General features: G+C 46.8%; 1 protein-coding gene across 2 annotated transcripts in view; it reads right to left on the bottom strand.

The window, feature by feature from the left end:
• Positions 1-12,606, bottom strand: part of LOC147665960 (copine-5) — a 1,339,740-nt gene that overhangs the window by 623,661 nt on the left and 703,473 nt on the right. The window lies entirely within an intron of this gene.

Here is a 12,606-nt window from a genome sequence, read left to right as displayed (position 1 = left end):
TACATTACTACCCCCACCCTGCCCCTCCCCCTCCCCACGTTACCGCCCGGCAGGTCCTCCCACTACCGGCCGCGGCTGGTTGTAGGTATAATGTTACTTGTTGTGTTATATATCTGGATGCAATGACAGAAACAGCAAAGTATCAGTCGGACGCCACATTATGCTAAGCAGAGATATTTTGCTTACTTGTTTTTGGGCCACGCCCTTAATTACATCGGCCACGCCCCTTTGAGAGACTCCACCCCTCAGGTTTTTCATCCCACTTAAAGCCCTGCACATTATACAGATAAGTATCATTTGGATAAGAATAGCATGAGTGAGTAGATCATTCGAAACAAATGAAATTGTTAATTCAGTCAATATATCGGGCATGGTCAGGCCATCTTGTGGTCACATCGCTGCACTAAGTTCACCTGTTGTAGTGGAAGTGCTGTCTTGTCATAGGGTGGTAGCTGACTTCAATCTTACATCATAAATACTGAAAATGAAGTCCCCTTTCACTAACATGGTCAGAACTTGTCATTTTTTCTCCCTGAAATTATGCAACATGTCAGGAAAATTATGTGAAATTACCAGTAAATTATGCAGAAAGCGCTTTAGGGTACCTCAAATAAGAACTGTGGACAAGAGCTTACTTAGCATTCACAAATCCCTTTATGCCAGCAGGGGACTGGTTTGCTGAGAACATTTATCTTGCGGCACATTTTCTGCTTGAGCCAGTTTCCCATGAAATATCTTCTGCTCGAGCTAGTTCTCTACAGCAATAATTTGAGTGAAATTTGGCCCTGGCATTATTTGTGACATTTTCATAGTTTGTACATTGCATGAATTACCCACATTATGAGAGCACAACAGAAATCTCACAAAGACCTTGTCAGGACTCCTCATGGAGGCGAACAGGTGATCACTGTAAGGTTTAGTAGCAGGATCTCTTGAGAGCTAAGAAAGATCCCTATCCGATAACATTGTGATCCATGCAAACACAAAGCACTGTGAGTGTGATTGGACAAAAAAACTGTGAATTCTTTTGCACTCCAGACCTCTTATTGGCAGTCCAGTTATGTGTTGATGCACTGTGCAGATGGTTGTAGCACCAAGGACTTTTTTTTACATGATAATTCACTCCTACCATTGGTGTGAACTGCAAAACAATTTCTGTGGGTGAACTGAAAACATTGTTTTTGTGAAAGTACATGCAATTATAGACGCTAATTAATAAGCATGTGGGTCTGCGTGGGGAGCTTTAAGGCTCAGTGATCTGTTAATGTGTGGGTTACTCTGTCAAGTATTGTCTTGGGTATCTGTATCCTGGGTAAACTGCTGGCGTATGCCAGGGGTCTGTGTGTGTTTGATTGTGCGTTCACCTGTATGCCTATGTATGTGTTTTACTTAATTCACTTTTCTTTCTTTGAGATCTTTTGCAAATTTATTTTTCAATTATTGCATTTAGATTTGCATTGCTATGGTTCCTGGTTTTCCTTTGATCACCTACATTAGAGACTAAAAAAGATAGGTCAGCCCAAAAAACAGGAAGTGACACTTCATACAGTTTTTTTCTAACCAATACAAATTAACCATTGCCTTAGTAACCTAGTTTACTCAAAGTAGGAGGGTCTGTAGAAGACTAGCTAAGGCTGTGACTAGAAGTTAAACAAGCATTGACAAAGCCAATTGGTCGTGCCATTTGTACCTATTGGCTATGCCAAATGTTTTAGGGTTGCTGTGCAGCCTGGCTGAGGAAGAAAAAAAGCTTATGATGTGACTAGCTTCACCACTTTGTAGGCACGCGCACCACACATGGGTGTGCCTACAAAATGACATGGGTGGTTTTTTTTTGTTTTTATTTACTGATCCGAGCTGGATCGGAAATTAAAAGAAAAAAAAGTAGCGCAAAACTAGTTTATTTTAAGCAGGTGAGAGCTTGAGGAAAGCAACACTGAGGGCAGGGGAAGCAAGTGCGTGGCGGGGGTTGTTAGAAGCAACATAGAGTTCTGGGGGGGGGGTTGGAAGGAGCCCAACATGAAGAGAGCACAACAGAGAGTGTGGGGAGAAGGGAAGCAAATGGGCAAGAGAGAGATGTCTGCAACTGGAGTGGAGAAGCACATGAATGACAAAGCAACGTGAGGGCAAAACCAAACCAGAATGAGAACTTCATGGAGGGGCGTCGGAGATGCACAGAGGTGAGAGAGACCGACATGGAGGATGCAGAGAAGGCAAGAGAAGTACCTAAGTTATACTGCAGGAAAACACATGCAGCCTTATGGAGTGCTTAACCAAAAAGAAATAAGTAGTGCTTCAAAAGTAAGGCGTGAAAGGACCCAAGTAATTGGGCTGTGCTTCAGGGAAGAAACAAACACATGAAGAGGGAAGAAAGCCCCTAAAAGCCAAAGAATAAAAACCTGCAATTAAGAGTGCCAATAAAGAGAACCAATGGTAAGTAGTGGGTGGGCTCGAAGCTGAATAGACCTTTCACCACTAGGCAGCTTGCGCTGTCTAGTAGGCAAGACCTAGGCAAGATACCACGCAGACCCATTATGGTTTCCACCCACCTGTTTTTCTTACAGCCTAGTCTGTATTTTTAAGTCCATGCCATTATAAAAATTGGAAAAAGCAGTAAAATGTGATAATTTTTCCTTTTGGAATATAAACCTAAAAAAGAAAACACATGAAGAAACCACACAAAAGGTATAGTAGAGATGTCTAAATGATTTCAAAATGATTATTACATCAGAGGGATATTTGCCATAATAAAAGGAATACTGAGATATATACACAAATTATTTTTCCCCTTCCAACACTTGGCTCTTCCAACAAAAGGAAAACTAGTGACTGGTATTTTTTCGAAGAGCCTACCAGGCAGTGCACTGAGCATCCCAGACAATGCAGCTGTCTGGTTGCGAAAGACATACAGGGGCTTGCAGCCCGCTATGCATACCATTGATTGTACTTACTGTCAGTCCCAATTGCCTGCTTGTTATTCAAAGGCTTTTCATGCCTCAGGCTGTCAATCTTGTGTTTGTCCCACTCACGGAGCATAGCCTCCTCACCATTTCCTTGATTGGCAGGCTTCTATGGGTCCACTGCTCGCTTTTACGGAACTGCTGTTTTCTTCTTGTTTAAGCAGTTCATGAGAGTGCATGTGTTTTCAGATTCCTCTCTTGTGTGCTTTTCTGCAACCTCCACATTGATCTTTCCCACCCATGTGCTTCTCCCCCCTGTTCTCGTGTTGCTCTATCTCAGCTGAGTGCTTCCCCCCCCCCCGTCCCCCGGCCCACGGATTCCACGCTCACTTTCATCTGTGTTTCTCCCTTTGCTTGCTCCTCTCTTGCCTGTGCTGCTTTTACCACCTTGCCATGCCATGCTGCTTCTCTCCCGACCGCCATGTTGTTTCACCCTCTACACCCTCCCTAACCCAGTCATGCAACCTGCTCATCCTCCAAACATTTTTTAAATCTCTTAAGCGCAACATTCTTAAAAAAGTGCTTTCTGCTGCTTTTAAAAAAAATTGATAAATCCACCTTGATCAGTAAATTAAAATAAAAACACACTCCATTGTCATTCTGTGTGCACTCATGCGTACTACTACAAAATAACGCAGTGGCTGTGTCATCGTGTGCTTTTTTAATAGCCATGCCCAATGGCAGCTGCAATACTGTACAGCATGGCTAAAAAAACATTGACAAATTCAATAGGTCCAAGAAGTAAAACCTGTTGCCTTTGCCAATGCTTGCTGCTGAAAAAGATAGCAACTCGTGCACTATTGTTATGCATGCAAAAACATGTGTTTGGGAAAGTAACTGCACTGATAACATTATTACTGGGAAATAATTTTCCGAGCATCGAAAAATTAGGGTTCCGAAGGTTCAGAGAGTGCTGCGTGCTTTTAGTATTTCAGTAAGTTCAGCTGACATTTCCGCAATTGATTCAAAATGTTGTCTCCATCTTCACAATGAAAAGCGGATCATAAAACAGGCCAACAACAACGAAAGCACAGCAACAACACAAGCAAAACAGAGCTAATCTACCTTTAAAAAGGAGACATGATCCGCACAAACTGCATGAATTATTAATGTCCAAAATGTATTACACAATGGAATACTTTCGTTTTGCCTCATCATTTTTTAATGCTTTTTTTGGAAGACGGGCACAGATTTCTTTTAAGTGGACCAACTCAAATGCCGCCACAGGCACCAATCAGAGCAAGGCCCAGTGTCTGCCAACTCCTCTGGTCAAGGACAATCCTTTCAGCAAGAGTTGGTCCTTGGCGGCGCGTTGGACATAGGTCGCTGCCTGCCCTGTCCTCCGGGATGAGATCTAGAAACAGATGAGGTGCAGCCATTCCACATGCAACTAGTCTAGACTCTGTCCTATCTTGAGGGACCTGTTGGTGATGGCACTGCACGTGAGTGAGTCAATGGTTGAGTGAATGGGCCAATGGGTGTTTCGATGAGGGAGTGACTTAATGAGTGAGAGACTCAATGAGTGAGTCACTGACTGAGTACGCCAGAATAATTACTACCCACACTTTACAAAATGAAAGGCTTGAAATGCAGGGCTTTCTAGCGATTAAAACAACCGGGAGAGTCCTAGTCATTTCAACGGAGAACACGTCAGATGAATCCTGCAGCAGGCATGACAGATATACTGGAAGACATTTAAAGTCACACCGTTCATATCTTAAGGGATAGAGGTGCAAACGAGAGAACACTACACATGCCAAGTGAACAGGCAGCGCCTACTACTGCAGGAGATACGTGTCTGAAATGGGGTGCATCTAAATGCTTTGTTGAAGACAAAGAGGGTCTGATCCTGGAAGGCATCTATTGGATACAGTGTTAATGGTAAAGGTTTTTCTACTATCGACAGGGAGCCAGAGAGCCGTGGCCTAACAATAGCCCCCCTCCCCGAACTCCAGGGGTTGGTAGGGGGGTCTCCAGCACTGTGCACAGGAGGCGGGCCCCAGGCCTGAGAGCTCCTGACTGGGTCCGGAGAGTAGGGTTCCCCTCTATGTACTTTGCAGGGGGGCCCCCTCAAGTTTCGTTACTTCACTGCCAGAGCGCTAAACCTGCACATCTGAAAGAACGTCCCTTTAGCAAGGGTGGTTTACCAGCGTCATCAATCCATTGCTTCTCTATGGCTCTTGGGTGACTGCATGTGATGTCACATGATGCTCTGGCTCAAGCACTGAGGGCTGGATTCCTGATGTTCTCCGGGTTAATGCCATGTGGGGTTTCGAGTGTACCCCAACACTGATGGCTACAAATGTTATCTACTTGGTGTGAGGAGACCCAGATGATGACAAGGGCGGTATCGGACAGTAACTGATGGGTATCTTTTACGGCTGAGGGATATCCTGTTTCTCTTTAATTACGCACCTTTAGCATTAGTTTGTTGGGTTCTTGCCACGTACGGGGTTACAGTTCACTTAATGAGACCCATGGACACCTTTTGTTGTTTAAGTATTTGGTTGGGAGTTGTGTCTGTGCCAGGTCTATAAAAATGCCATAGGATCCCTTTTTCTAATTGTGTATTTTGATGATTTGTGTGCACTCCCATAGCCTTTACATGCCCCCTTGCATGACCACTGCACAAGCACAAGGTCACTTACATGACAGAGTGCATAACCTCATCACTGCAGACTGCATGACTGTTTGCAAGACCTTTATCGAACGGAACCCGAGACAAATTAAATGCCAACTGAGTGATAAACAGCCGGACAAACTTCAGCTCAATTTTCGAGACAAATGTATCTAATGTTAAAGTTCAAATCCCTGCAGAGTCTTTCATCCTTCCGAGGTTCATCAAATGAGTCCCGTTGGGTAGGAACAACCATAATCTGTCAATAGCATCGAGACGTTCCCTTCAAATGCAAACCTGTACTCTATAAATCAACCTGGGTTGCCATAGAAGGCTTTTTGAGCAATGGTTTAAAAAATAGGTTTTGATTGGAAGGCTCTACAGTCAAATCTGTCTCGAGAAGTTGCTATTCCTGTAGTTTGCAAGATACAGCGCATAATAGAAGAGGACAGAATACAAGAGAAACCATTGTCGGGGATGCTGTAATAACATCCGGAGTCAGAATGCGCACTCTTGCAAGGCTCGAGCTCCTGTAATGGAGGGAGAACCCACACATGCCCTTCCAGCTCGTTCATCCATCGCAGCATGTCCCTAATGAAGCCTCAGCCAGCGCTCGTGTGGAGTGGGAGGAAGGGACGCCTCTCAGTGCACTCTCGCCGTGGACAGCTTCTGCTGTGAGTGGCAGGCAGCCTTGCATCCCACACTTTACAATGCACCCTTGGCTCTTTCATTGGAGGCCTCTCCTGGCTTCTTTAATGTTGGGCTTTGGACTGGCTGCCTTCTTACCCGTTCTGTGCTTCGCCCGTCTCTGTAGCACAAAGGGGGTGGTGATGAACAGAGTGTCTGAGTTAAACAGACCACTCTTACCCAGTCCAAAGATCAGGGCTTGATCCATCACCGTTATTTATCTCACTGCCCCATCCCAGCTCAGAACCTGGCTATATGCAAATCAGTCTGTCCCTGGCCCAGTGCATCATGGGAACAGGGCAGACTAAACTACCAAGCCAATTCTTCACCAGAAAGGAGACAAGCTACCGGGGACCGGTTTCTGGCATTTCAGCCTTCTTCGGCCCGGCTTGCTTGAATCCTGATGGAGCAGTGAGAAAGGGACTCATGTCTGAGTATACCCTGCCACACCTATAGTGGCCAAAAACGATTTACAAAAAGGGGGTGGTGATGAACAGAGTGTCTGAGTTAAACAGACCACTCTTACCCAGTCCAAAGATCAGGGCTTGATCCATCACCGTTATTTATCTCACTGCCCCATCCCAGCTCAGAACCTGGCTATATGCAAATCAGTCTGTCCCTGGCCCAGTGCATCATGGGAACAGGGCAGACTAAACTACCAAGCCAATTCTTCACCAGAAAGGAGACAAGCTACCGGGGACCGGTTTCTGGCATTTCAGCCTTCTTCGGCCCGGCTTGCTTGAATCCAACGGTGTTGGATCTAGCCCTGATCTCTTGACTGGGTGAGAGCTTTCTGCTTAATTCAGAGACTCTGTCCCTCACCACCCCTTGTTGTAAATATTTTTGTCCACCCTAAGCGTGGAAGGGTATTCTCAGATGTGAGACCCTTGCTCATTGCACCATCAGGATTCAAGCAAACCGGGCCGAAGACGGCTGTAATGCCAGAAACCGGTCCCCGGGAGCTTGTTTCCTTCCCAGTGTAAGAATTGGCTTTTGTAGTTTGGTTTGCCCTGTTCCCATCATGCACTGGGACAGGAACAGACTAATTTGCATACAGCCAGGTTCTGAAACTGGGATGGTGCAGTGAGCTAAAAAACGGTGTTGGATCTAGCCCTGATCTCTTGACTGGGTGAGAGCTTTCTGCTTAATTCAGAGACTCTGTCCCTCACCACCCCTTGTTGTAAATATTTTTGTCCACCCTAAGCGTGGAAGGGTATTCTCAGATGTGAGACCCTTGCTCATTGCACCATCAGGATTCAAGCAAACCGGGCCGAAGACGGCTGTATTGCCAGAAACCGGTCCCCGGGAGCTTGTTTCCTTCCCAGTGTAAGAATTGGCTTTTGTAGTTTGGTTTGCCCTGTTCCCATCATGCACTGGGACAGGAACAGACTAATTTGCATACAGCCAGGTTCTGAAACTGGGATGGTGCAGTGAGCTAAAAAACGGTGTTGGATCTAGCCCTGATCTCTTGACTGGGTGAGAGCTTTCTGCTTAATTCAGAGACTCTGTCCCTCACCACCCCTTGTTGTAAATATTTTTGTCCACCCTAAGCGTGGAAGGGTATTCTCAGATGTGAGACCCTTGCTCATTGCACCATCAGGATTCAAGCAAACCGGGCCGAAGACGGCTGTAATGCCAGAAACCGGTCCCCGGGAGCTTGTTTCCTTCCCAGTGTAAGAATTGGCTTTTGTAGTTTGGTTTGCCCTGTTCCCATCATGCACTGGGACAGGAACAGACTAATTTGCATACAGCCAGGTTCTGAAACTGGGATGGTGCAGTGAGCTAAAAAACGGTGTTGGATCTAGCCCTGATCTCTTGACTGGGTGAGAGCTTTCTGCTTAATTCAGAGACTCTGTCCCTCACCACCCCTTGTTGTAAATATTTTTGTCCACCCTAAGCGTGGAAGGGTATTCTCAGATGTGAGACCCTTGCTCATTGCACCATCAGGATTCAAGCAAACCGGGCCGAAGACGGCTGTAATGCCAGAAACCGGTCCCCGGGAGCTTGTTTCCTTCCCAGTGTAAGAATTGGCTTTTGTAGTTTGGTTTGCCCTGTTCCCATCATGCACTGGGACAGGAACAGACTAATTTGCATACAGCCAGGTTCTGAAACTGGGATGGTGCAGTGAGCTAAAAAACGGTGTTGGATCTAGCCCTGATCTCTTGACTGGGTGAGAGCTTTCTGCTTAATTCAGAGACTCTGTCCCTCACCACCCCTTGTTGTAAATATTTTTGTCCACCCTAAGCGTGGAAGGGTATTCTCAGATGTGAGACCCTTGCTCATTGCACCATCAGGATTCAAGCAAACCGGGCCGAAGACGGCTGTAATGCCAGAAACCGGTCCCCGGGAGCTTGTTTCCTTCCCAGTGTAAGAATTGGCTTTTGTAGTTTGGTTTGCCCTGTTCCCATCATGCACTGGGACAGGAACAGACTAATTTGCATACAGCCAGGTTCTGAAACTGGGATGGTGCAGTGAGCTAAAAAACGGTGTTGGATCTAGCCCTGATCTCTTGACTGGGTGAGAGCTTTCTGCTTAATTCAGAGACTCTGTCCCTCACCACCCCTTGTTGTAAATATTTTTGTCCACCCTAAGCGTGGAAGGGTATTCTCAGATGTGAGACCCTTGCTCATTGCACCATCAGGATTCAAGCAAACCGGGCCGAAGACGGCTGTAATGCCAGAAACCGGTCCCCGGGAGCTTGTTTCCTTCCCAGTGTAAGAATTGGCTTTTGTAGTTTGGTTTGCCCTGTTCCCATCATGCACTGGGACAGGAACAGACTAATTTGCATACAGCCAGGTTCTGAAACTGGGATGGTGCAGTGAGCTAAAAAACGGTGTTGGATCTAGCCCTGATCTCTTGACTGGGTGAGAGCTTTCTGCTTAATTCAGAGACTCTGTCCCTCACCACCCCTTGTTGTAAATATTTTTGTCCACCCTAAGCGTGGAAGGGTATTCTCAGATGTGAGACCCTTGCTCATTGCACCATCAGGATTCAAGCAAACCGGGCCGAAGACGGCTGTAATGCCAGAAACCGGTCCCCGGGAGCTTGTTTCCTTCCCAGTGTAAGAATTGGCTTTTGTAGTTTGGTTTGCCCTGTTCCCATCATGCACTGGGACAGGAACAGACTAATTTGCATACAGCCAGGTTCTGAAACTGGGATGGTGCAGTGAGCTAAAAAACGGTGTTGGATCTAGCCCTGATCTCTTGACTGGGTGAGAGCTTTCTGCTTAATTCAGAGACTCTGTCCCTCACCACCCCTTGTTGTAAATATTTTTGTCCACCCTAAGCGTGGAAGGGTATTCTCAGATGTGAGACCCTTGCTCATTGCACCATCAGGATTCAAGCAAACCGGGCCGAAGACGGCTGTAATGCCAGAAACCGGTCCCCGGGAGCTTGTTTCCTTCCCAGTGTAAGAATTGGCTTTTGTAGTTTGGTTTGCCCTGTTCCCATCATGCACTGGGACAGGAACAGACTAATTTGCATACAGCCAGGTTCTGAAACTGGGATGGTGCAGTGAGCTAAAAAACGGTGTTGGATCTAGCCCTGATCTCTTGACTGGGTGAGAGCTTTCTGCTTAATTCAGAGACTCTGTCCCTCACCACCCCTTGTTGTAAATATTTTTGTCCACCCTAAGCGTGGAAGGGTATTCTCAGATGTGAGACCCTTGCTCATTGCACCATCAGGATTCAAGCAAACCGGGCCGAAGACGGCTGTAATGCCAGAAACCGGTCCCCGGGAGCTTGTTTCCTTCCCAGTGTAAGAATTGGCTTTTGTAGTTTGGTTTGCCCTGTTCCCATCATGCACTGGGACAGGAACAGACTAATTTGCATACAGCCAGTTTCTGAAACTGGGATGGTGCAGTGAGCTAAAAAACGGTGTTGGATCTAGCCCTGATCTCTTGACTGGGTGAGAGCTTTCTGCTTAATTCAGAGACTCTGTCCCTCACCACCCCTTGTTGTAAATATTTTTGTCCACCCTAAGCGTGGAAGGGTATTCTCAGATGTGAGACCCTTGCTCATTGCACCATCAGGATTCAAGCAAACCGGGCCGAAGACGGCTGTAATGCCAGAAACCGGTCCCCGGGAGCTTGTTTCCTTCCCAGTGTAAGAATTGGCTTTTGTAGTTTGGTTTGCCCTGTTCCCATCATGCACTGGGACAGGAACAGACTAATTTGCATACAGCCAGGTTCTGAAACTGGGATGGTGCAGTGAGCTAAAAAACGGTGTTGGATCTAGCCCTGATCTCTTGACTGGGTGAGAGCTTTCTGCTTAATTCAGAGACTCTGTCCCTCACCACCCCTTGTTGTAAATATTTTTGTCCACCCTAAGCGTGGAAGGGTATTCTCAGATGTGAGACCCTTGCTCATTGCACCATCAGGATTCAAGCAAACCGGGCCGAAGACGGCTGTAATGCCAGAAACCGGTCCCCGGGAGCTTGTTTCCTTCCCAGTGTAAGAATTGGCTTTTGTAGTTTGGTTTGCCCTGTTCCCATCATGCACTGGGACAGGAACAGACTAATTTGCATACAGCCAGGTTCTGAAACTGGGATGGTGCAGTGAGCTAAAAAACGGTGTTGGATCTAGCCCTGATCTCTTGACTGGGTGAGAGCTTTCTGCTTAATTCAGAGACTCTGTCCCTCACCACCCCTTGTTGTAAATATTTTTGTCCACCCTAAGCGTGGAAGGGTATTCTCAGATGTGAGACCCTTGCTCATTGCACCATCAGGATTCAAGCAAACCGGGCCGAAGACGGCTGTAATGCCAGAAACCGGTCCCCGGGAGCTTGTTTCCTTCCCAGTGTAAGAATTGGCTTTTGTAGTTTGGTTTGCCCTGTTCCCATCATGCACTGGGACAGGAACAGACTAATTTGCATACAGCCAGGTTCTGAAACTGGGATGGTGCAGTGAGCTAAAAAACGGTGTTGGATCTAGCCCTGATCTCTTGACTGGGTGAGAGCTTTCTGCTTAATTCAGAGACTCTGTCCCTCACCACCCCTTGTTGTAAATATTTTTGTCCACCCTAAGCGTGGAAGGGTATTCTCAGATGTGAGACCCTTGCTCATTGCACCATCAGGATTCAAGCAAACCGGGCCGAAGACGGCTGTAATGCCAGAAACCGGTCCCCGGGAGCTTGTTTCCTTCCCAGTGTAAGAATTGGCTTTTGTAGTTTGGTTTGCCCTGTTCCCATCATGCACTGGGACAGGAACAGACTAATTTGCATACAGCCAGGTTCTGAAACTGGGATGGTGCAGTGAGCTAAAAAACGGTGTTGGATCTAGCCCTGATCTCTTGACTGGGTGAGAGCTTTCTGCTTAATTCAGAGACTCTGTCCCTCACCACCCCTTGTTGTAAATATTTTTGTCCACCCTAAGCGTGGAAGGGTATTCTCAGATGTGAGACCCTTGCTCATTGCACCATCAGGATTCAAGCAAACCGGGCCGAAGACGGCTGTAATGCCAGAAACCGGTCCCCGGGAGCTTGTTTCCTTCCCAGTGTAAGAATTGGCTTTTGTAGTTTGGTTTGCCCTGTTCCCATCATGCACTGGGACAGGAACAGACTAATTTGCATACAGCCAGGTTCTGAAACTGGGATGGTGCAGTGAGCTAAAAAACGGTGTTGGATCTAGCCCTGATCTCTTGACTGGGTGAGAGCTTTCTGCTTAATTCAGAGACTCTGTCCCTCACCACCCCTTGTTGTAAATATTTGTGTCCACCCTAAGCGTGGAAGGGTATTCTCAGATGTGAGACCCTTGCTCATTGCACCATCAGGATTCAAGCAAACCGGGCCGAAGACGGCTGTAATGCCAGAAACCGGTCCCCGGGAGCTTGTTTCCTTCCCAGTGTAAGAATTGGCTTTTGTAGTTTGGTTTGCCCTGTTCCCATCATGCACTGGGACAGGAACAGACTAATTTGCATACAGCCAGGTTCTGAAACTGGGATGGTGCAGTGAGCTAAAAAACGGTGTTGGATCTAGCCCTGATCTCTTGACTGGGTGAGAGCTTTCTGCTTAATTCAGAGACTCTGTCCCTCACCACCCCTTGTTGTAAATATTTTTGTCCACCCTAAGCGTGGAAGGGTATTCTCAGATGTGAGACCCTTGCTCATTGCACCATCAGGATTCAAGCAAACCGGGCCGAAGACGGCTGTAATGCCAGAAACCGGTCCCCGGGAGCTTGTTTCCTTCCCAGTGTAAGAATTGGCTTTTGTAGTTTGGTTTGCCCTGTTCCCATCATGCACTGGGACAGGAACAGACTAATTTGCATACAGCCAGGTTCTGAAACTGGGATGGTGCAGTGAGCTAAAAAACGGTGTTGGATCTAGCCCTGATCTCTTGACTGGGTGAGAGC

Source organism: Lissotriton vulgaris, unplaced genomic scaffold (genome assembly GCF_964263255.1).
Source record: "Lissotriton vulgaris unplaced genomic scaffold, aLisVul1.2 SCAFFOLD_285, whole genome shotgun sequence".
Taxonomy (NCBI): Eukaryota; Metazoa; Chordata; class Amphibia; order Caudata; family Salamandridae; genus Lissotriton; species Lissotriton vulgaris.
This window is presented reverse-complemented; position numbering and strand designations above follow the sequence as displayed.